This window comes from Neolamprologus multifasciatus, chromosome 2 (assembly GCF_963576455.1).
Source record: "Neolamprologus multifasciatus chromosome 2, fNeoMul1.2, whole genome shotgun sequence".
Taxonomy (NCBI): Eukaryota; Metazoa; Chordata; class Actinopteri; order Cichliformes; family Cichlidae; genus Neolamprologus; species Neolamprologus multifasciatus.
Window position 1 is genome coordinate 19,748,227 of NC_140440.1, and position 22,406 is coordinate 19,770,632.

A 22,406-nucleotide genomic window follows, 5' to 3' on the forward strand; every position below is an offset into this window, starting at 1 on the left:
CACTGCTGAAGAGCGACACGTACACGTACTCGCTGTCACTTATTACAGGTATGAAAGGCCTGCTGACACCAGATGAACTTTGTTTTTCAAAACGAAAGAAAAAACATCAAAGAGAAAGAACAAAGCTTGATGTTTCATATATTAGGCTTAAAGCTAGAGCGGTTCATATAGAGGGGGAGGAGGTGGAGGTGGTCAACAAGTACAAGTACCTCGGGCTGTGGGTGGACAATAAACTGGACTGGTCATGCAACACAGAGCACCTGTACAAAAAAGCCCAAAGCCGACTGTACTTCCTCAGGAGGCTGAGGTCTTTTAACATCTGCAGGAAGCTCCTGAGGATGTTTTACCAGTCGGTGGTTGCTGGAGTACTGTTCTATGCTGTGGTGTGCTGGGGGAGCAGCACAGCAAAGAAGGACTCATCCAGGCTGGAGAAACTGATCAGGAAGGCTAGCTCTGTGGTCGGCATGAAGCTGGACACTCTGGTAACAGTGGCAGAGAAAAGGACACTAAAGAAACTGCTGGACATTATGGACGATGCTGGGCATCCTCTACACACGGCCATAAACAACCAGAGGAGTCTGTTCAGTGACAGGTTGCTTCTCCCAAAGACAAGAACCAACAGACTTAAAAACTCCTTTGTCCCACACGCCATCAAACTGTTTAACTCCTCTCTGGAGGGGAGAGGGAGGGGAAACAGGAGGACAAAGGAGGGGGGAACAACTAAGCTGTAGTGCCTCTTCTCTTCACTGTGCAATACCTTTTGTGCAATACTTTTTGTTAATAATCAGCAGTGCAATAGACTCCATACTTGAAATGTGCAATTCACTTGTATTTTTATTTTTATTTTTATTTTTATTCCTATTTATTCTATTTATCCCCTTTGTATATTTTATCTATATATGTCTTTGTATTTATATATGTGTGTATATATATATATATATATAATATTCTTAACTCTGTAACTTCTGTCGGTGCTGTGCTTTTTGGAAAAACAAATTTCCCAGAGGAACCTACCCGAGGGATTAATAAAGTTTTATCTTATCTAATCTAATCTAATCTAATGATATTTGAGCTTCAGTTATTTGGTTACATATTGTGTTACCAAAGGTTACAGCTACAGTTTGACATTTTGGGATTTGATAAGTTGGGCATACACTGTGTGATTTTTTCAGTCGTGTTATTCAGCTCCTGCTCAAACTGTACAATTGACTCGCAGAGGTTAGAAGTTCGTAGGTCACGATGCAGGGTCTCACACTATACGGCCCGATGCTCTGATGCGACCTGAGTGCTCACACTGCGCGTCAATAACATGAAGGTTATAACACAAAATCTGTCTTTCACTCACACAGACACACACACACCACCACCATCAACTTTGCTAAATTGCTAATAAAAAACACTGATCGGGCAGCTGTGATTGAGCAGCAATGTAAATCCAACTATTTTCACGGTTGTTGCGGTCGTGATCATTTTGTGAGGCCACATCGAAAAGGCTCAGATGAGCCAAAGTTCTACAAGTTGTGCCTTCATCGCTTGTGTCCAGATCACGCGCTGCACTGCCGTGTTGCTCCGTTTTTCACTTTGCGCAGTGTGAGAGGCTGCGGTGACACCCTCACGACGGCCGACAGGATTTCAAACAGGTTTGATTTTCTTACGACCAAACGACTGATGATCGGGAGCTGGTCGTGAGGCGTTAATCGCTTCTCCACGTATACTACACGATGAAGGCGAAACTCGGGCCAATCCCCAAAACGGTCGCAAGGCTGAAAAATCGGCTCAAAATGGGCCAAAAATTGCACAGTGTAAAGCCCAGCAGAAGTACTGACATTCACTTACAGTTATAGCTAGACTGATTTCTTCTGTCTGTAAAGACAGAGTCATCATGCTCTGAGGTAAGCTGGAGAAATAGCTACAGATATTTTTTTCTATGTAATTCTGTCAAAACCTAACTACACCTCAAGATTCAGTGGCTAGTAAAACCACCATTAGCAGCAATAACTTCACATCGTTGTGAAGGAATTCTGGCTCACTCTTCTTTACAATGTTGCTTTACTTTCCCGAGGTGTTCACTTTTGCACAGCTCTCTCCAGGTTTCACCACAGCATTTCAATCGCGTTCAGGTGTCAACACTTTATTTTGTTTTTTAGTCATTCTGTTGCAGATTTGCTGCTGTGTTTGGGGCTGTTGTCCTGTTGCATGACCCAATTTAAAGTTTTAGCAGTCTCAGATCAGATTCTAGAATACTTTAATAAACAGACGAGTTCATGGTGGACTCCATAACTGCAGGGTCCCCAGGGACACCTTTGCAACCTAACCCGTGCTGCCTGGCAAACCTTCCAAACAAACACTGTGTGTTAACACACAATGCTACAATCTTCAGTTAATCAATTGCATTTGATTAGAAACACCTAGCTGCTAATAACCCTCTTGCTTCCTGTGAATACACTAATGATGTACTAAGGATGTACACAGGACTACAGCCTGGCTCTTCACATGTTTTTGTCTTCTCATATTTCAGTTCCTAAATATAAAACGTGATTGGAGCATCACATAAATAAATATGTAAAACAGTTGTTTTACGCTGTCATGTTGTTGCTCTGTGCAGACTGCAATTAAGTTGATAATATCTGGTGGGTTTCTGCTTAGTGCTGCTGTTGTGTGAAACTAAGGTGTCAGCTTTTAACAAGTTAGGAAGGTAATGTCTTCAGTTTTGGAGTCATTATTTTCAGCTTATCTGCTGTTCTTGTTAATGTTTTAGGAGAAGCTGGAGATTTATTGCAGTTTTAAAGGCAACTCAAATCAAACTCAAACATGGAGCTACTTGGTTTTCACAAGCCAGCAATTTTGTTTAATTTATTTTTTTTACACATTTATGCCATGTGTTTTATCAATTTGAACACAGTTTTTGGTAAAGCTGTTTAATTGGCTTGATATAATGCTTAGTCGAATAAAAACAAATAATCCAAAAGAAGAAAAAACTTCACAGCATCACAGCCTGACAGATCAGGTGCTGATTATGTAAATCATTGTTTGTCCACCTGGTCATTAAGAGCACTCCCATCTGTTCCTTGAAGTCTGGTCTCTAATGAACTACAGATGAATATGAAAATATGAAAGACAAATAAGTGTGATGCAATTTTACTGAGCGTGTTGTGTGGCTGAGCAGATGCATAAGGTCGCTGCCGTGTTACGGAACAAACACTGTGAAACTACAAATGCTAAAAGCACAAAAGTCAAGGATAAATAAATAGTGTGTCATTGAAGTCAGCCAGAGCAGATTCGGTCCCGTGAATGAATAGAATACAAAGACATTCACTGCTCCTCACGTAGACAGCTTCGTCTCACACACCAGTCAATTGACTTTTTAAGAAATCATCAAAGGAAACGGCTCCAACAGAGAGAGAAGCACAACAAACGTGCTGTGCTTAACACGCTCGGTGCATCTTTCACACCTCAGCAGTCTGACTGAGCTGTAAGCTTTTTATTAAGGGTTTGTACAAAGAATTTTACCTTAATAATGAGAGTAATTAGCACACTTGTGGTAGCCCGATCGGTCATTTCTGATGGTAAACAACTCAATACACTGAAACTTCCATGGCTAAAAAAATGAAGCCAACAGGAAGTGCCGTTAGCTGATAATTTGTCCAAATGCAATCATCTGGCTCAAAACAAAAAAACAAATATCGCAGCAACCAAAATGCTAATGTTCAGGCTTTAAAATGTCTACAGACAAATGGGTGGGCCTGCGGTGGCTACCAGTTTAGGGTTTTTAACACTAATACCTATATTTGTGAATTCAAAATCAGATATATTGGCAGATTTTTTGTTTCTTTCAGAAACATGCAACATAAGCAGATTTCCCGAATATCCCTTATGTGTGATTATCAGCGAACCCTTGTAAAGATACGCTAACATCCATCCATCCGTTCTCTTCCACGTATTGCTGTCAGGGTCGCGGGCGGGCTGAAGCCTATCCCAGCTGTCTTAGGACGAGAGGGTGGGTACACCCTGGACAGGTCACCGGTCTGCCGCAGGGCCAACACATAGACACAAACAACCATTCGCACTCACATTCACACCTATGGGCAATTTAGAGTTACCGATTATCCTAACCCCACCAACTGCATGTCTTTGGACTGTGGGAGGAAGCCAGAGAACCCACGCAAACACAGGGAGAACATGCAAACTCCACACAGAAAGACCCCGGCCTGATGGTGGATCAGGAGATTCTTGCTGTGAGGCAACAGTGCTAAACACCGTGCCATCGTTAAAATAACGCTGCAATTTAAAAAAATTAAACTTGTTTTATTATCACAACAAGTCGTGGCTCACTCGTTTACACCCTCAGTACAGCAGATAACACGTCGGTGTCGTCGCACAACACCGACTGACACGGGATGAAAGGCGAGCATAAAAACATCATTAGCTTGTTGTTGTTTTTGTGGTGTTGCAGAGTGACAGTGGATGAACTATGTAAAGTCTACACTCATGACATGGCTGTTTCTTCTGTAATTTTTTTCATTTATCTGCCAGACGATATATTCAACATGCTAATATATCGTCAAATAGCTACTGTAATATGGACCCAAAGATAAATGAGTCAGGGTCTACAGTCTCTTGTATATTGGAGTAGTCGGCTGTAAGTAGTGAATGTGAGTGTGAGTGGCTACTGCAATAGACTGAATGGCTCCGTCCTCATCATGACCCTGCATTGGATATACAAAAGAAAACAGATGGATGGATGGACAGTATATTTTGAAAATATAAGGATATGGAGTGTAACATCACGTTACACATTCTTTTATTGAAACGACAGTCTCCTGTTTCAACAGAGGGGATAGGACGCTGTAAGAATACGCTGTGCCCCACTCATCTGCTTTGTGTTTTTCCCAATCCCAGTGAACATACGCAACAACGAAAGCATGCTGTAAATACATCTGCTGGACAATGACTCGCAAACACCCAGGCACAGACAGACACCTTTGTGCTGCGCTTTTCGTGTTGCTGTGGAAATTGCAAGCGACAAGATAATCCAAACACCTGTAAACAGAAGTAATTCTGACACCAAAGCATTATGTGATTCCAGCACAAGTAGCAGAGCAGGATGAATGAGTTTAAAATTTAAGCTTACGCTTTATTGCATTTTTCTTTAATTAAAACAGGATGGGAGTGCATGAATTACATCATTGTTACAAATCTGTTTGTGTACTGCTGAGCTGAAACCATCACACTGCTTCGTCTTGATTTTTTTTCTAAAGCGCTTTGAGGCCCTTCACGCATTTGCTCCGTATGTTTCTAATAAAGCACACATTGAAACGCCTACAGTGATGTGCCACACAGAAAAAGAAGCAGGCATCACGCACCAGTGACAGATTGGGGTTAGTGTTTAGGGACTGATGTGCAGACTGGAGAAGCCGGGGATCGAACTACCAACTTTCCAGTTAGCAGCCTGCTCTGCCTCCTGAGCCAAAGCTGCTTCATTTAAGATTAAACATGCTTTTTAATTTCAAAGTTTTTAAAAGGTTATTTAAATATTCTTTAAGAATAATTAGTAATAATTACAAACACTAATTACTAATAATACATTTGTCTCTGGGGTTTTGTAACCTGGATGAAATCTCCCAGAATCATTTAACAGAAAGAAAAGAAAGACATGAAGGTGGGATCCCTCTTCCAGGGTGGACAGAGAGGTGGTTTGTGTTTTAAAAGGATGTTTTAAGATAAATCCAGACTTGGCCCATGGCTGTGCAAGATCACAGAGTCTTTAATCCCCTATGAGCCTGATGACACTATGAAACCTGGAGGCCAGAGTCAAACTAAAGTTCTGACTGATGACTAAAGGATGTTAGTGTTGGAGACACTGTAAATCCAGCCATAGTAAAGTGTCTGAGTCTACGTGCTGAAAATACTTCCAGCACTGTCAGCTTTGCATTTAGCTCACAGCATAGCAACAAGGTTTTCTTTTCACAGGCTAACACATAAACACGTTCTTGTTCTTGGTATAAAACATCTTGTATGTCAGCTCTGAATCCTACCAGCTAAAATAGGAATATTGATATGGTGTCAGCGAAGTAAACTTTTCTTCTCTCTCTGTTTTGCTTCCAATCCAGACAAGTGAGAGTTTGTGCCAGACTTAATTCTGTTTGTTATGCCATGTAATATCCCCTTGGCTTCATTTTCCAGCCTCAGAGGTTACCTTCTGTACCGGATCTATAGGATAAATATTAACAGACCATTTTAATCTAAGCTCGACAGGCACTTTACTAGACTTCCCACTCCCTAGTTCCCCCTTTTTCCTTCAGAACTGCCTTCATTTTTCATGGCACACATTCAGCAAGGTGCTGGAAATATCAGAGATTTATCAGACGCACATCCATCCACTCTCCAATTACGCCACAGCCCAAAAGTACTCTATTGGATTTAGATCTGGTGACTGTGGAGGCCATTAGAGTACAATGGACTCACTGTCATTTTCAAGTATGCACTTTGAGAAGATCTGAGGTTGATCACATGGTGTGTCATCCTGGTGTGCTGCACCACCAGCAGCCTGAACTTGTGCTGCAAGACAGAACGGATCCACGCTTTGAGATTCTGACCCCACCATCTGAATGTTGCAGCAGGTATTTTCTATTACCCAACTTTGGTGCGCCCATGTGAAGTGTAGCTTCAGTTTACTGCTCTTAGCTGACATGAGTGGCAACCAGTGTGGTAAGCCAATATGCTGCAAAGCATGTTCATGCCATAGGGTCTGCCGTGGTCATTTACATCCTCATTTCATTTCAAAAATACACATTCAAATGTATTTGATGATTTACTTCCTCTACTGATCTGGTCATATACATATTACTCCTATTTAAAAACAAAACACCTCAAACCACTATATTTTCATCCACTTTAATAACACTTCATTGAAAGCAGTATATTTCCACCTGGCCAGAATTCAATAGCACTCTTTCCAGCTCTGATCACAGGCTCACAGAGCAGACTTAAGAGTCTGACAGCCTCTGGGCCTTAGCCACAAGAGCCGAAGTTCAAGTCTCACTGGGGGGTCCCATCACATTTCTGCCTGCGTTAAGTAGCTCAGGCAGTGTCTGGACTATATGCATATATGTGCTCCCGCACACATACACACACACACGTGCCCACACACATACATGAGCTTAAGACGGACACTTCCTCCTATTGGGCCTTCTATTGCTCGGGTCCACTGTCGTCTGCCACAGACGGCGGTTTGTCTGTCACACAGTCTGTGCCGAGCCTGGCAGTACAGCTCCAGGGAGGAATTCTCGCTCACGGGCAGATGAGGCAGCCAAGTTCAAGCCTCAAGTGACGCCTGATCTCACCATGACACGGCCCTGCCAATCTGTGAAATCAGAGCTGCGAGGTGAGGGCGGCTGTGTTTCACTTTAGCTAACATCCCCAACACGTGTATTTTAGCACAAACTAAAAAAAAAACACACACACACACACACAAGTATGTGTCCTGAAATGAAGAAACAAAATCCTTGGATTGATTCAAACAAACAAATTAAATCCTTTATATTCAGAGTTAATCAAGGGTGAATGTCCCGCTGCTCTCACAGCATCAGGCTCCAATTTGTTCCAGGTATGTGGAGCACAAAATGTAAAATCTGTCTTTCAAAGGTCAGCGCTAACTGAAGGAAGCTGGAGCAACAACATCACACAGTGCCGTCAATAAGCCTCTTGCAATAAGAGAATAAATATTTACTACACAGACAGAAATGTTGATCTGTTTTGAATGAATTCCACTCAAGGTTGTGATAAAAAATAAATACACTGATAACCATTAAAAATAAAAACCATTGAGAATCCTGATATCACGCGCATCACATAAATCGTGGCTTCATACTCCCCAGTCTGAGGCTTCAACCTTAGCGCTCTAGCTTTATTTGGAGTTTCTAACACCCAAACAGCTATTACTAAAAGTACTAAAGTATCAGAAAAGACTAACTAGCTAGTTAGAAGGAAGTCTCCATTAACTATGCAGGTACAAAGAACAGACACACACACATCCGTTTTAATTCTAAATAACAGACCAACAAAATACTAGAATTTCATTCACCAATACAGAAGCAGAAGCTTCTTGGATGGTTTGTTCAATTAAAAATTTGAAGGTATAGTGAGTCATTTTTTGAGGTTCTTCCAATAAATTGATACGGTCTCATGAACCTAGAATGAATCCATTAAAAATACATAGGAGTTGGCACCGGTTTGGGGAAGCAGCCATGTTGCCTCACCATCCTGGATACAATGGCCAAGATGGACATTACGTCTTATTGTGTTTTATCTGTGTGGCAAGAGACCAGCCAAATGCATAATTCCTCAAAAGGAGAGGAGCCGAGAACTCGTAGAAGTTCAAGAATCATGGAGGCAAATTTTAATTCATTGCTGCACCTTCAGACTCAACATGTGGAGGATCATATCTATGTTTTATCATCTGAGTAATGGTCCAATTCACCAAAAAAAGAAAACACGAAGGAAAAAGACAACACGACCAGCATCTTAATGAAACGTCATCCTCTACCTCTTCACCTCAAGTGTTTTAAGTCAAAGTCAGAGCTCCAACACACAGAAATGTGCATAAACATTTCCAAATGTTGTCACAATTACTTAATGTCTGCAGATTAGACATGGGACATGTCTCTAGACAGCTGAAGCAAGCAGGCTAAACAACAACAGCTGGTTATAACCTAACATTATGCCCGCTAATGTTAATCTTGAGTGTCCTAGTAATCACACTTTCCCTCTGATAAACAGTTTGATTATATTCTCACATTATATCAGAGTTTTTCACTGAATGTCCAAGTCCAACAATCTTAGATGGACATCAAAGAAAATGTTATTAATGCTGACTAACAGCAGCTAACATAGGCGAACATTAGCTATAAGAGGCTAACAGCAGCTAACAGATGCTAACAGCAGTATTTCCTCAACAGCTTACCTCAGTATGGCTATCATCACACAGAAGTGAGCTTCACTGACTCATTTCAGACTCCTTTCACTTCCTCCTCTGAGTAAACAGACATGGACACCACCTGACGTAAACAGGCTGCACTCACTACAGATGAACGGTGGCCACAGCGTTAGCATCCTATAGCTGAAGCTAGGATAATGCACTCAAACTTGGGATGGGTAAGAAAAAAACTTCAGTTGACTGCAATCTACTGACAACTACTGTTCAGATTTTACAGACTAACTTTAAGCTGTTTTTACACATAAGCTTTTCATACTTTACCCACTAGGTGTAGAACACAAATACAGTCTGATCGGTCATTAGAATGTCTTTAACCTGCTAGCTATTTCAGTCCAGCGCGATGACAGCCCAGATACTGTTTGGGTGAATTCAAACAGTATCACCCAACAGTAAATTTATCCTGTCAGTGAAGAGAGAGAAAGACAGTTTTGCAAGGACGGCAGGCAAAGTCAGAATCGCAGGATCACAACGTAAAGTCAGACTTCATTTACATACTTGTCACATCCAGTGTGCATCTTGCCAGAGGCACGATATCCCTGTGTGTAACTGCAGGGTTTGAACTAATAGTACTGTGGGGCATGAATATAAAATATCACTTGAGCATTGTTGTGCAGAGCTGATGAGATAATCTATAACATTTTCCAATATATAAACGTGTGCTTAACATCCAGCTGATAAAACTGCGTTAGAGGCCATTTAATCAAAGCTGTCGGTGTCAGTTACATCGTTCCATCCAGGTAAAACGCCGCTGTGCATATAGAGTGACGTGATTTCACAGCTGCAGATGAAGTCAATTTAAACTGCAGATTTAGCTCAGATTTATTTATCTCTGATGTGTCATACATGATGGATGTAGAGGCATTTGTTTTCAGAACAATCTGTCTGCTTGTGACACTGAACAGAAGTCATTTAAATCCCATTTTTCAGTATAAAAGAATCAGATTTAACATCATCTTTAATTCTGTATTTAAAAAAAACTCCACCTGCTATTTTCTCCTCTCAGTAGGAAATCTTTTAACACGCGTATCTGTTTTTGAGTAAAAATCTAATCAGCCCAGGTTAGTCACGTCACCGTGGGGCGAGTCCGGTGGCGTCGAATCGAATCACATCAACCTCCTCTTTTTTTGATGAACTGATCACTTCTATCATATTACAGTAGTTTTAGATAAATGTGGCTCGAATGTAGTGAGTTAAGAGACTTCAAAGGGTGATTTGAAATGAGGCCATGAAAATGCCAGAGCACTGGTGGAGCGTGTGCGTCTGTCCTTTAAAGTCTGCTCCTGGCTTCCTGGCTGCGTGTTAATGATGAGCAGATAAAAAATTCAACCGGGTGGCACCGCTCTGCTGTCTGTCTGACTGTCTGTGCTCCCCTCTCAGCTTTCTGCATATGCAGGCATGTGCGCGAGCAAACAGAAAGCGAGGGTGTCCGTCCGTCTGTCGACTTGTCGTCACAACACCGCGGGTTATAAATGTAACTGACTGTGCTGTTTTGCCTTCAAGTAAAAGGGCTGCGGATATGTGGTCTGCGGTTAGAGTGTGTCCGAGTGTGAGGCAGCAGGCAGTTAGTCTTATCTAAGAGACGGAGAGTCGGGCTGTGTAATTATTTTCACTGGCTTTGATCCAGAGCAGTCTCTTCTAGACACCTGTTGGCCTCTGGCTCTTGTCTGAGTCCCGATAATTAGACCCACAACCACAGGAGCAAGGACACACATGCACCAGCAGCAGCACACATACGCATACAAAGCATTTGTCTCCACTAACGCTCCTATTTATTTCATGTCATAGTCATGGCTAATCCAGTTTGAACTTTCTGCAGATGTCTCTGCAGTGCATGTGCACTGTAACAGCGGCTGTGAGAGTCAGAGACAAAGTGACAGCCGTCGTCAGTCAGACTGCAACTCTGTGTCTTAGATTTAATTTCTCTGTTTTCCTCACTTCAGCGTCTCGCTGCGAGACTCAAAGCAGCTGCCATTCAAAGTGTGCAGACTTTCAAATGACATTCACAGTCAACGTTTCTTTTTTCCATTCCTGCGACACAGATGGCAACTACAGCTATCGATTGTAGGGTTTTTTTTTTTAAGGAAACACATTTAATTGAAATTTCATTCAATTTGTGTTTTTCTTATTTTTCACTGTCGAACACAAAGAGAGTAAAAAAAAGACACCTTCAGGAAAATGGTCAATGGAAGGCATTGCTTTAGAGAACTCAGTTTCTTTAAGAAATAATCATTTAGTGAGAAAGTAATTTCCTGACATGCCTTGTCTTGTCCTTTCATTTCAGTACATTCCCAAGGCTGCCTATTATTTTTCAAAGAACAGGGGAGCTTTCTGCCAGATGAACCAAAGACATACAAAGAATTTCTGGCTGGAGTAACTATCTACAAATCAGCAGCACAAAAGCCTTGTTTGCAGCAGCCAAGAACGGAAAGGTTCTCGGGCTATGAACTTTTTTATGTGTACAAATTCATTGTTAAATGTTTATATAGCTGATCACACAGCAATCGCACTGAAAACCTCAAGCCAAACTTCAAAGCTCGTCTGACTAATCAGCCTTTACAAACCTGGCACTTTAATTTAGCGTGAACCTCGTTAATCAGCTATTATATCATTATGTTCTTTTGCTAAACACTAAACAGAGATGACACCTTTACAGCCCGCTCCATCTGTGTGCTGTGGCTCTGACAGCAAATTTGGGCTTTCTATGCAGGTTATTAAAATGGACAATAGCAGCCAGCATATTTTAGTCTGGGTATCTCACTGTGGTGTGCAAAAAGTCTGCTTATTTTCTTCAGCTAATTTACTATGGGGAATTAAATTCAATAACCAGCAAATAAGTATTTAGACACAAGTCATTGACAGGAACTGCTGCTTTCACACATCAGGTAAAGCAGACTTGGAGTTTTAAACTCCTTACACAGCACCAGTTATTCTAGTTTTATAATAACTATAATAACCAGGGGCAGCAGCCTAAGCAGAGAAGCCCAGACCTCCCTCTCCCCAGCCACCTCCTCCAGCTTATCCGGGGAAACACCAAGGTGTTCCCAGGCCAGCTGAGAGATTTAATCTCTCCAGCGTGTCCTGGGTCTGCCCCGGGGCCTCCTCCTGGTGGGACATGCCCGGAACACCGCGCCCAGGAGGCATCCTTGTCAGATGCTCGAACCACCTCAACTGGCTCCTTTCGATGTGGAGGAGCAGCGGCTCTGAGCCCTCCCAAATGGCCAAACTTCTCACCCTATCTCTAAGGGAGAGGCCAGTCACCCTTCGGAGGAAGCCCATTTCTGCCACTTGTATCGTTCTTTCGGTCACTACCCACAACTTGTGACCATAGGTGAGGGTAGGGGCGTAGATCGACCGGTAAATTGAGAGCTTCGCTTTTACACTCAGCTCTCTCTTCACCACAACGGACCAGTACAGCATCTGCATCACTGCGGCCGCTGCACCAATCCGTCTGTCGATCTCCGCTCCCTTCTCCCATCACTCGTGAACAAGACCCTGAGATACTTAAACTCGTCCACTTGGGGCAGGGTCTCGCCCCCGACCCGGAGTGGGCACTCCACCCTTTTCCAGCTGAGGACCATGGCCTCAGATTTGGAGGTGCTGATTCTCATTCCCATTATTAAGTTTATTAAGTTAATTGCGGTGAACTTTAAATATGGCCCTGTTTTCAGTACTGTTTGGATTGCTTTCTTTTCTAAGCCGACATTTTTAAGGTCACTATAGGTAACTGTATAGGTTTGTTCTTTTCTCTGGTGTGTGCAGTAGCTTTTTTCTCTGAAATGGGTTTGCCTTAAAAAAAAAAAGTTAAAAAGGAAAAATCTGTGGGCCGTAAAACCAGAACAATCGGCGGGTGGGGGATGTTAAACTGGGTGATGGTTTTCTCAAGGTGCCTAAGGTGGAACGGCTTGGCAATATTTATCTTTTGCATGTGTATTCACACAGCAGTTTATCTTCTTTGCATCCACAGCCAATATGAAATCCTAAATGATGCTAACGTGCATGTCATTGGACTGTGGGAGGAAGCTGGATTACCTGGAGGAAACCCACACAGGGACTGTGACGTGCACGTGAACTCCATATAGAAAGACTCCAGCTGACACAGTTAATAAAAAGTGTTAATGGTAAGTTAGTAACAGAGTGCTCATTAGTGCTCAAGCTGTTTAGTTCACATTTTATACTAGTGATCTCATGCCCCCGTTATGAACATAAAGCCATGATGCATTCACCTGCAAGTCATTTAAAGCCTACATTTCACTGGAAAAAGTGCAAAGGAAACATCCACCAGGAGACTGTATTGTCTATCCATCCATCAGTGCAACCACTCCACCGCTGTGTTGCCCAAGTTTTGGCACAGAAGGCTACGGCTTCACTAATTGAAATGTTTTTCTTCTTCTTCGTATGTGAGTGGTTTAACTTGTATCCATGGATGCAGAGATGAACTGTGTCCAGCGTTCACGCGCACTGGTTTTCAGAAATCTTCTTGAGCCCGTGTAACAATTCCCACTACACAAATGCGTCTGTTTTCAATGGAGAAGATGATGGCTATTCAATAATGGCTTCAGCGCTCTTCTTTGCATACAGGGATTTCTCCAGATTCTCTAAACCTTTAATGTTGTAAAGAAAGTAGTCCCTCTGCAAATTTACAATGAGGAACCATTCTTGAATTATTAAACGTCTTGCCCTTGCAATCTTACGGAGAGTGATGTACTCTTTAAAATCTTTACAACTAAAAGGCTCTTTAGATGCTCTTTTAATACCCAGTCATGTCACTAATGAACATAATTAGCTGTGAGATTAACCCTGCTAAAGACCGGCAACCTGTCCATTCTCACCCAGTGACAGCTGGAACAGGCTGCAGCCCTGCACCACCCTCATCTGGATGAACGGTTAAGAAAATGGATGGAAACTAGATTTTATTCCAACCTTTCTTTTTTTTTTTGGGGGGGGGGGGGGCTCATCAAGCGTAACATGTAGTGAAAATAAGTATTGAATATGTCAACATTTTTTTTTCAGTAAATATATTTTTAATGGGGCTATTGATGGGAAATTTTCACCAGATGTCAGTGACAACCCAGGGAATCCACACATGCAAAGAAATCAACATAAACAAGTCCATATAATAATAAAGCGGAATGACACGGAATGAACGTGGGTTAAACATATGATGAAAAGGAGATGCAAAAATACATGGAAAACCAAGAAACCAGCTGATATCTGTCTGTTTTGAAAGCAATCCTTCCCCCTGTCAGTGCAGTTTAATATCAGCTGATTCAGTGCTAACTGATGGCTTATAAAAAAGGCTTCAACCAGGGTCTCACAGAAGAAGCCTCTCATGATGGGTAAAAGCAAAGAGCTCTCTCAAGCCCATCGCAACCTTAGTGTTGCAAAACACACTGCTGTCAGTGGTTGTAGACATATTTCTTAACTTCTGAATGTACCAGTGAGCACTGCTGGGGGCATCCAGGAACGTGGAAATTCCACCATAAACCAGCCACAAGCAGATTTCTGGCAGATTATTCAAAAGACTAATCAGGACTGTCGTGCAAACCTCCTCTGCTGAAGAAAAGCCATGTTTAGCTCACTTAAAGTTTGCTGCACAACATTTGGAGAAACCAATAAACTACTGGGAGAAAAATCGTGTCAGACTAGAACTGAACTCCTTGGATGTCATTGCACATCACCCCCAAAACACCACATCAGCAGTGGTGTTTGGAGGTGGAAACATCATGGAGTGAGGCACACGAGGTCCCCGGAACCTTCAGGATTTGGTGGAAATGTAATGTCAATATTCCTATTAAAAAAATATTCAGTGAAAAATATGTTGATGCGCTCAACACTTGTTTTCCCTGCCATAAGAGAAATACATTAATTTTCCTTAGTTTCCACATTTGATATTTTATTTTGGTATATTTTCACCTAATAATATAGGGTTTTAAAAGATTTACAAGTCAATGAATTCTGTTTTCATTAACATTTTACACGGCATTCAAATTTCTTGGAAAGAGATTTGCATGAAATTAACATAAATATGGAAGTATAAACTGGAAGCAAAGGGGAAAATCTTATAATATTTTGTCTGTTTCTTTAGGGCCATCTGGCTTCTCCTTCCTCTCTGCGTTGCTGCTGACCGTGTTTTCCCCTGAGATGGTCATTAGCCTTCACGGGCTCTCTTCTCATTTTTACTCTCTTAACCTCACGAGGGCATCTGTACACGTACTGGAGTGTTGTAAGGAGATCCAGTCATCAGTGCACCCTTGGGTCTTGTCTACAGTTTGCTCTGAAATGTCGCGGTTAAACCCAACACCTCTCTTGGGGTTTCATCAGGGTTTGGACACTTTTACTGCATGTGTGAGTCATCTGAACAAACTGCTCCTACTGTTTTCATGGTGTACCTCTAACCAGTGTTTTAACCACATAACTGCATTGCAGATATTTTAACATTAACACTGAAATATCTCTAATGTAACTGCACGAAATGCTCAAATTAGGATGGTGATATTTACCCTTAATGTTTAATGTAATCAAGAAAAACAACAGGAGCTGTGAAGTCCAGAACCTCAACCTGATTGAAATGCTGTCAGGACCTTAAGAGAGCTGTGAGAGACTGATAAATTCATACAGAAAACTATTACACAGGTTATTGCTGCTAAAGATTCAGTAGTTCTGCAACCTATTGAATCATAGGGTGTTTTTAGGTTTTCACAGGTGTGCGTAACTTTATTTTCCACATAAAAGTGTGTGAAATATGAATGTATACAAAAGGTACATAGTGAGGTTTGTACCGTATTTGTCGGACTATAAGGCGCACCATCGGTGAATGGGTCTGTTTTCATACATGAGGTGCACCAGATTATAAGGCGCATTAAGCGAAACAAAACAGATAAATCAAACTTTAGTCATTCATTCTTCTTACTTCCTCCACTTTCGTACCATTGATTCATTAATGTTGAATTCTCTCACAGCTGCTCTATTCCCATGTTGTTGCAGTATATTAATGTTTAACCTGGTATTGTGGATGAATAATCTCAGTTGTTCTCCTGACTGAAGTTTGGTCCATTTACAGCATCCTGCCATGCGATTGCATTTGTCCCTAACCATCGGGAACCCACACATTAACTTTTATCGAGTGGAAAAAAGTTAGCGTTCATCCTCCAGCTTCACTGTGTTTATATTATGCTAACATAGCTGTGTCGCTAGTGATCACGTAGCACATCATTATATACCAGCTAGTCCAACTTCAATAACGCTACAAACATCACTGCTGTTTAGTTTTCTGTCTTTATTTATGTTGGAAGTGACAGCAGAGCTGCACATTTTAATGTTTCAGACATCTCTCAGTCAGAAAATGCTATATCATGTTTAGGTGGGAACTAGCGAGCTAACTTCCTGCTAACTTTAAATTTAACTCTGTTAAATTGAATAAATTCTGTTTTCATGGATGCCTGGATGTTAAACTTAATTGTTACACCTGATAAAGCAGCAACGCTGATCATTTTATTAAAGATGAAAGAATTTAGACAGTTTTTAACTCTCAGTGATGCTGCAGTGATCGTTTGACTTTGGGACCTGAGGCGGACGGAGTTTTGGACCCAGATTCCTCCGTGAGGCTCCTGCCTACGGTAGCCGTAATGCTCCGACAATCCATCCAGCAGTGCAGCTTCATAGCTTAGCAAAGTCATACTAAAACATTTTTTGACAGATTTTTGAGCGCCGTGTACCACATACAATTGGTTCGTGGTCAGTAAGCACAACCAGAAGTCATACATAAGACGCACCAGATTATAAGGCGCACTGTCGATTTTTGAGAAAATTAAAGGATTTTAAGTGCGCCTTGTAGTGTGGAAAATACGGTAAGTCTAACTTCGATCTTTTGCTGACTAGTCTTAGGGTTTTACCAATTGCTTATCTTGAGCACGTGAAGCTCAATTGGTGTCATAATGTCAATCCAGATGGGAAAAAATAAAATCTGAGGTTTTTCTAATTTATAAAACGGCAATAGGTATTGATATAGGGGACACACATAGGCATCAGCCCCTGTCTGCTTTGTTGACCAACGTCAGCATATGAGAGTTTTTCAGGTGTTAGAAGCTATTTATCTGTTATTTTGCATAGATTTTGCTTAGTGTTCAGACAAATACAGAAGCAGTATGGGATTGAAATCATTATGTAATGGATGGTGACAGTTGTGAAGGTGACAGAAAAGTTAAGTAAAAGATTGAGTTAATCATGACTGTAACTGTAATTAAAGTTACTCAAGTACTGATGAGTAATCAATTCACTATACATGAGTCATTTTTCTGTCTTTGTGTTCCCCGCCAAATTAAAAGAATCCGTTCTAAAGAGGAAAAAAAATACTCCATCCTTTAGTAACCTCGTTTTTAAAGAAATTCCGGCAACCTTCAGAAGCAAGAGATATTTTTTCCCTTATAGACCTATACAAGATGTTAAGCCTCATCACACAAAGAGTGGTTTATATGAATGTGTATCTGTAGTTGAACGAGAGGAAATAAAAGCGTAGAGAAGTATGTGAACGCGGTGCGTGCAGACAGACACGTGAGCAGCTTCTAAACTTTCCCAGGTGCATTTGATGTGCAGTTTTGCTCGACAAACAAGCCCACTAGGAGAAAACACGGCCTGGAATTAAACAATAACACAACATAAGAGATACCAGCGTGGTGTAAGGTGTGCAAATTAAGCTGCGAAAGACAAAGCTCAACATGAGGGGGAAATCTGCACCGGCTCAGGGAGGCTCTTGTTGCTTCAATTAATGGGGCGTTTCACACGCACACACACACACACACACACACACACACACACACACACACACACACACACACACACACACACACACACACACACACACACACACACACAAACCTTCTCTCTCAGCCTTATGTGGGCCTGGTCATTAAGATTATGCAATCTACTGAGGCGTATCGAGTCTGCTTTTCGATGCTGAAATCGACAAAATGAAGCAGAGTTCAAAGCAGGACAGAAAAGACTTTGTGGCATAATGAGAACGAGAGCTTCCTGCTAACACCTGTGACAAATCCTGGTCTACTGAGGAGAACAGGAAGCCTTCAGAAAGGAAGACAGCTGGGAGAAGAATACTGGAAAAACAAAGACAGAGATTTAAAAAAAAAAATACAAGAACAGTGGGCCTAAAAGAGCACAAAGAGGACATTTGAAATCCTGCATCTTTTAGTACTTTGGTAGTATTTGTTCTGGAGCCTGCACAAAGGCAGGGCTTTGCTCATAAGACAGATGTAAAGATCAATACCACTTTTAGATCACATTACTGTTATACGTACAGTAAATAGCTTCGTTGTTAGCATATACACACAAGCGCTGCATTGATCGTCGCTTTTGAAGGACGCAGGAAAGCAAACGGGCGTAATTCCTAAAGCCCCGAATGCTCCTTTCAGCAGTGTGATCTGTGTCATATCTGCACAGGCAGGACAGAAAGAAATTAGGGAGGAAAATCTCGGTTATTAAAGCTGCATGAAAGCCTGAACTCTGTCTGACTTCAGAGCGGTGATATGCACTTCAGCCAAATGAGGCCGGGACCAGGAAGGCCTGCACGGGTGAACGCTTGTTATTATCTTTAGATTGGTAGAGAGGGAGGGCAGAGTTTGACTGTAGCAGCCATTAATCCACCCAGGCTGCTCAGAGCGCCATCACACGTCGGCACAATCCCGATTGAGCAGATCACACGTGTACGGATGTGTTTACAAATTGAAGCGGAGAACGCAGATGGCGCGGCATTCACTGAGGGAGCACGCGCTTGTGTGACATGGCTGCAGAAATGAAAAATAACGACAGTCCCAGCAGAAGCTGACAGGTAGGAAAAGCAGCGCGATGAGGGCTGTGATGGATGGGGGTGAGGGTGGAGGGAAGGAGCTCGAGGGAAAAGAGACAGGTAGCACTACAACACCCATGAGAGACAAGGAGGGGTGTGGGAGGGTGAGGACAAGAGGAGTGAGTGACAGGGTGACACTGCCAGCTCCTCTGCGGCGCGCTCTTCAGGGGAGCCCCGGAGCGTGTTCTGTTAAGTAAACAGCTGCAGCGACGAGAGCTCCTCAAATATTAATAGGGAGCAATCCCCTCCGCTAGCCTTGTTCAAACTGACGTTTCCTGAATTGGGACAACAGCACTCCAGTAGGGAGCAAACATCCCAGCCCCCTGTAATGCACCAGAGGCCACCAGGGTCGCCCGCAGCTCCTATCAGACCTGACAGAGCAAGGCTGAACCCCCGGACACCCAAGCTGCAACACAGGCCCCTGGTGGCTCATTATGATTGCCGTCATCAAAGGCAAACATCTCAGACTGCTAATGAAAACGCACTAAAACACAGCTTGCACCCACCCTCTCCAGCCTCCATCTGTGTCCATCAGGCAGAGATGAATTATAAATGAAAGGGTGCTCGATCTGAGAGGATCGATACTAACGAGGTTCAAGTTAGCCGTGACACAGTTCTCCATCTTTGTTTGTTCCTCCCCTCTTCCCGCCACTTCTCAGTCTCGCTGGCTCTTAGGAGGAGAGAGACGATCTCTCGGTGCATGCTAAAAAGTCCGCCTAACAAGGCAGAATTAACTACTTTTAGAGGCTTCATTTGGAAGTTGCTAAAAAGCACACATAGCTGATGAGGGAGCTGGTAAATGAACAAGACTCCGCTCCATTCTACCTCCTTTGATCGACCCACCACTCCCCAGCACCCACCCCATCACCTCTTCACTGACAGGCAGATCAGGGGAATTGGCTGAGGAGGAGTAATGGAGCTTGTCGGAGAGCTCCCTGCTTCACACCACTTAGCCTCTAGTCCAGTCATGGGAGGGGGGTAGGGTGGGTCCACTGATGAAGCTCCACCGGGACTCACAGCAGACTCTTCACCACCCAAACATTTCTCTTCACATCAGTCACGCCATACAGACAGGGAAGTGTACAGCAGCTCCCCACCACCATCACTTCCACCTCTCTTTCTTTCCTTCGTTAAGCTGCTCCGTCTTGGCACGTCGTTGGGCTACAGTGCCCTCTTCACACACTCCTGCTGGGTGAACACAGTGTTCCAATTCATCAATAATTTCTAGGGTCAATCATTACTGTATGGAAGACTACACACTAGATATTCTCTTAAGAAAAGAGTTTTAATGTAGGACCAAAAAAACTGCTTTATTGGCTTAGGAAGTACTATCACCCGCTGGTGTGCAAAGTCCTGCTTTGATTCAATTAAAGTTGAGCTTTCCTAGAGCCAAAAATACAGTTAGTTAGTTAGTATAATTAAACTACAAGGCAGGTCATGATGTCTGTCAGACAACTGTATTAAAAATGCTCCAGAAGGCACCTTTACCACAAACAGTCCAGAGGTCTAGTCCATTGACTTAAATTAGCTAAGCTAAAACCAACACACAGCCGCTTGTCATCCAGCTAAAGTGAACATGCCACTAACTTGTTTCTGTGTGTGCATGGCTGCCACTGCTGTTATGAAAAGAGAAATAACCTAATATGGTCCAGTGTGATTTTGTCTTTTGGAGATTGGACATATGTTAGCTTAATGAGGTTTTGCATTCATTGTCACGGCTGGGGCGGCAGTCGTGTGGAGGTGAGGAAGGAGGATCCAAAAGCAGACAGTGGCGGAGGTGCAAGTGGGTTTTATTTACAGTGCACAAATAACCAAGGTGTGGGCAGAACAGAACATAAACCTAAACTGGAAAAGCTAATACAAAAGGAGGACATGGAGCGAGGAGCAGAGAGACGCGGAGAAACACGGAATAACATTGAATACACGGCAGATACACAAATGAACACAGACGACGCGACGAGAAGCACAGGCAGACACCAACTATAAATACACACACCAGGTAATCAGGAAATGGCACACAGGAGGGCAACACAGCTGGGAGGAATCAGGGCTGACGGGACATGGGAAATGTAAACTGAACATACTCACATCAGACAGAGACCTTCACAATAAAACAGGAAACTCAGACACGAGGAACCAAACAAGACACAGAACTAAACAGACAGCTTCACAAACAGGCGGGGTGACACGATAGACAGACAGAGACATAGACGCAGACTCAAAGGCAGACCGAATATAACACATAGAACTCAAACAATAATAATCAACATCATCATAATAAACTAGAAAATGATAATAAACTGAAAGCGCTGGGTCACCGACCCAGGACCATGACAGTACCCCCCCCTCAAGGGCTGGCTCCAGACAGCCCAGCAGAAACACAAAAACTGACCAAAACAAAAAACAGAAAACAACCCGACCAGGGCGGGCGGAGGGGGTCCAGGACGGAGGGACAGAGACCAAAAGGCCCAGATGGCCAAGTTTAGGGGGCCGACAGCGCAGGAGGCCAAAACAGTTCAGTTCCGGAGGCCGACCATGCGAATGGCAGTGGCAGTGGGGCAGGTCCGGAGGCCGGCCACGCAGTAGGCAGTGGCGTGGAAACAGTTCTGGGGCCAACCGTGCGAACGGCGATGGCGAGGAAGCAGTTCTGGAGGCCGACCGTGCGGACGGCGGTGAGGAAGCAGTTCTGGGGGCCGACCGTGCGGACGGCGGCGGCGAGGAAGCAGTTCTGGGGGCCGACCGTGCGGACGGCGACGGCGGCGGGAATGCAAGTCCGGGGGCCGGCCACGGTGACAAAGATGCCGACCGTGCGGACAGCGACAGCGGCGGGAATGCAAGTCCGGGGGCCGGCCACGGTGACAAAGATGCCGACCGTGCGGACGGTGACGGCGGCGTGAAAGCAAGTCCGGAGGCCGGCCACGGTGACGAAGATGCCCAACATGCGGCCTGGCAGATGACCGACGGTGTTGAGGCGGCAGTTGGGGACCTGAAGGCTGCGTGGCCTTCGCAGCACCAGACGAGACGGAAGCTGAGGCTGGACCAGACGAGACGGAAGCTGAGGCTGGACCAGACGAGACGGAAGCTGAGGCTGGACCAGACGAGACGGAAGCTGAGGCTGGACCAGACGAGACGGAAGCTGAGGCTGGACCAGGCAACGGCGTGGGTGGAGACACTGAAGCTGGACCAGGCGACGGCGAGGGTGGAGACACTGACGCTGGATCAGGCGACGGCGTGGGTGGAGACACTGACGCTGGACCAGGCGACAGCGTGCGTGGAGACACTGACGCTGGACCAGGCGACGGCGTGGGTGGAGACACTGACGCTGGACCAGGCGACGGCGTGGGTGGAGACACTGACGCTGGACCAGGCGACGGCGTGGGTGGAGCTGAGACCGGACCAGACGAAGGCGTGGGTGGAGCTGAGGCAGGACCAGACGAAGGCGAAGGCGGAGCTGAGGCAGGACCAGACGAAGGCGAAGGCGGAGCTGAGGCAGGACCAGACGAAGGCGAAGGCGGACCTGAGGCAGGACCAGACGAAGGCGAAGGCGGACCAGGA

At 43.8% G+C, this 22,406-nt stretch overlaps 1 protein-coding gene and 1 long non-coding RNA gene across 3 annotated transcripts in view; both read right to left on the reverse strand.

Annotated features, from left to right (window-relative positions):
• The window catches only part of gpc3 (glypican 3), a 176,150-nt gene that overhangs the window by 122,155 nt on the left and 31,589 nt on the right, over positions 1-22,406 (reverse strand). The window lies entirely within an intron of this gene.
• Positions 199-22,406, reverse strand: part of LOC146524241 (uncharacterized) — a 27,839-nt gene continuing 5,631 nt past the window's right edge. Inside the window, exon 2 of the long non-coding RNA XR_014869846.1 lies at positions 199-20,569. This is a non-coding gene — a long non-coding RNA (uncharacterized LOC146524241). The remainder of the gene's footprint in view (positions 20,570-22,406) is intronic.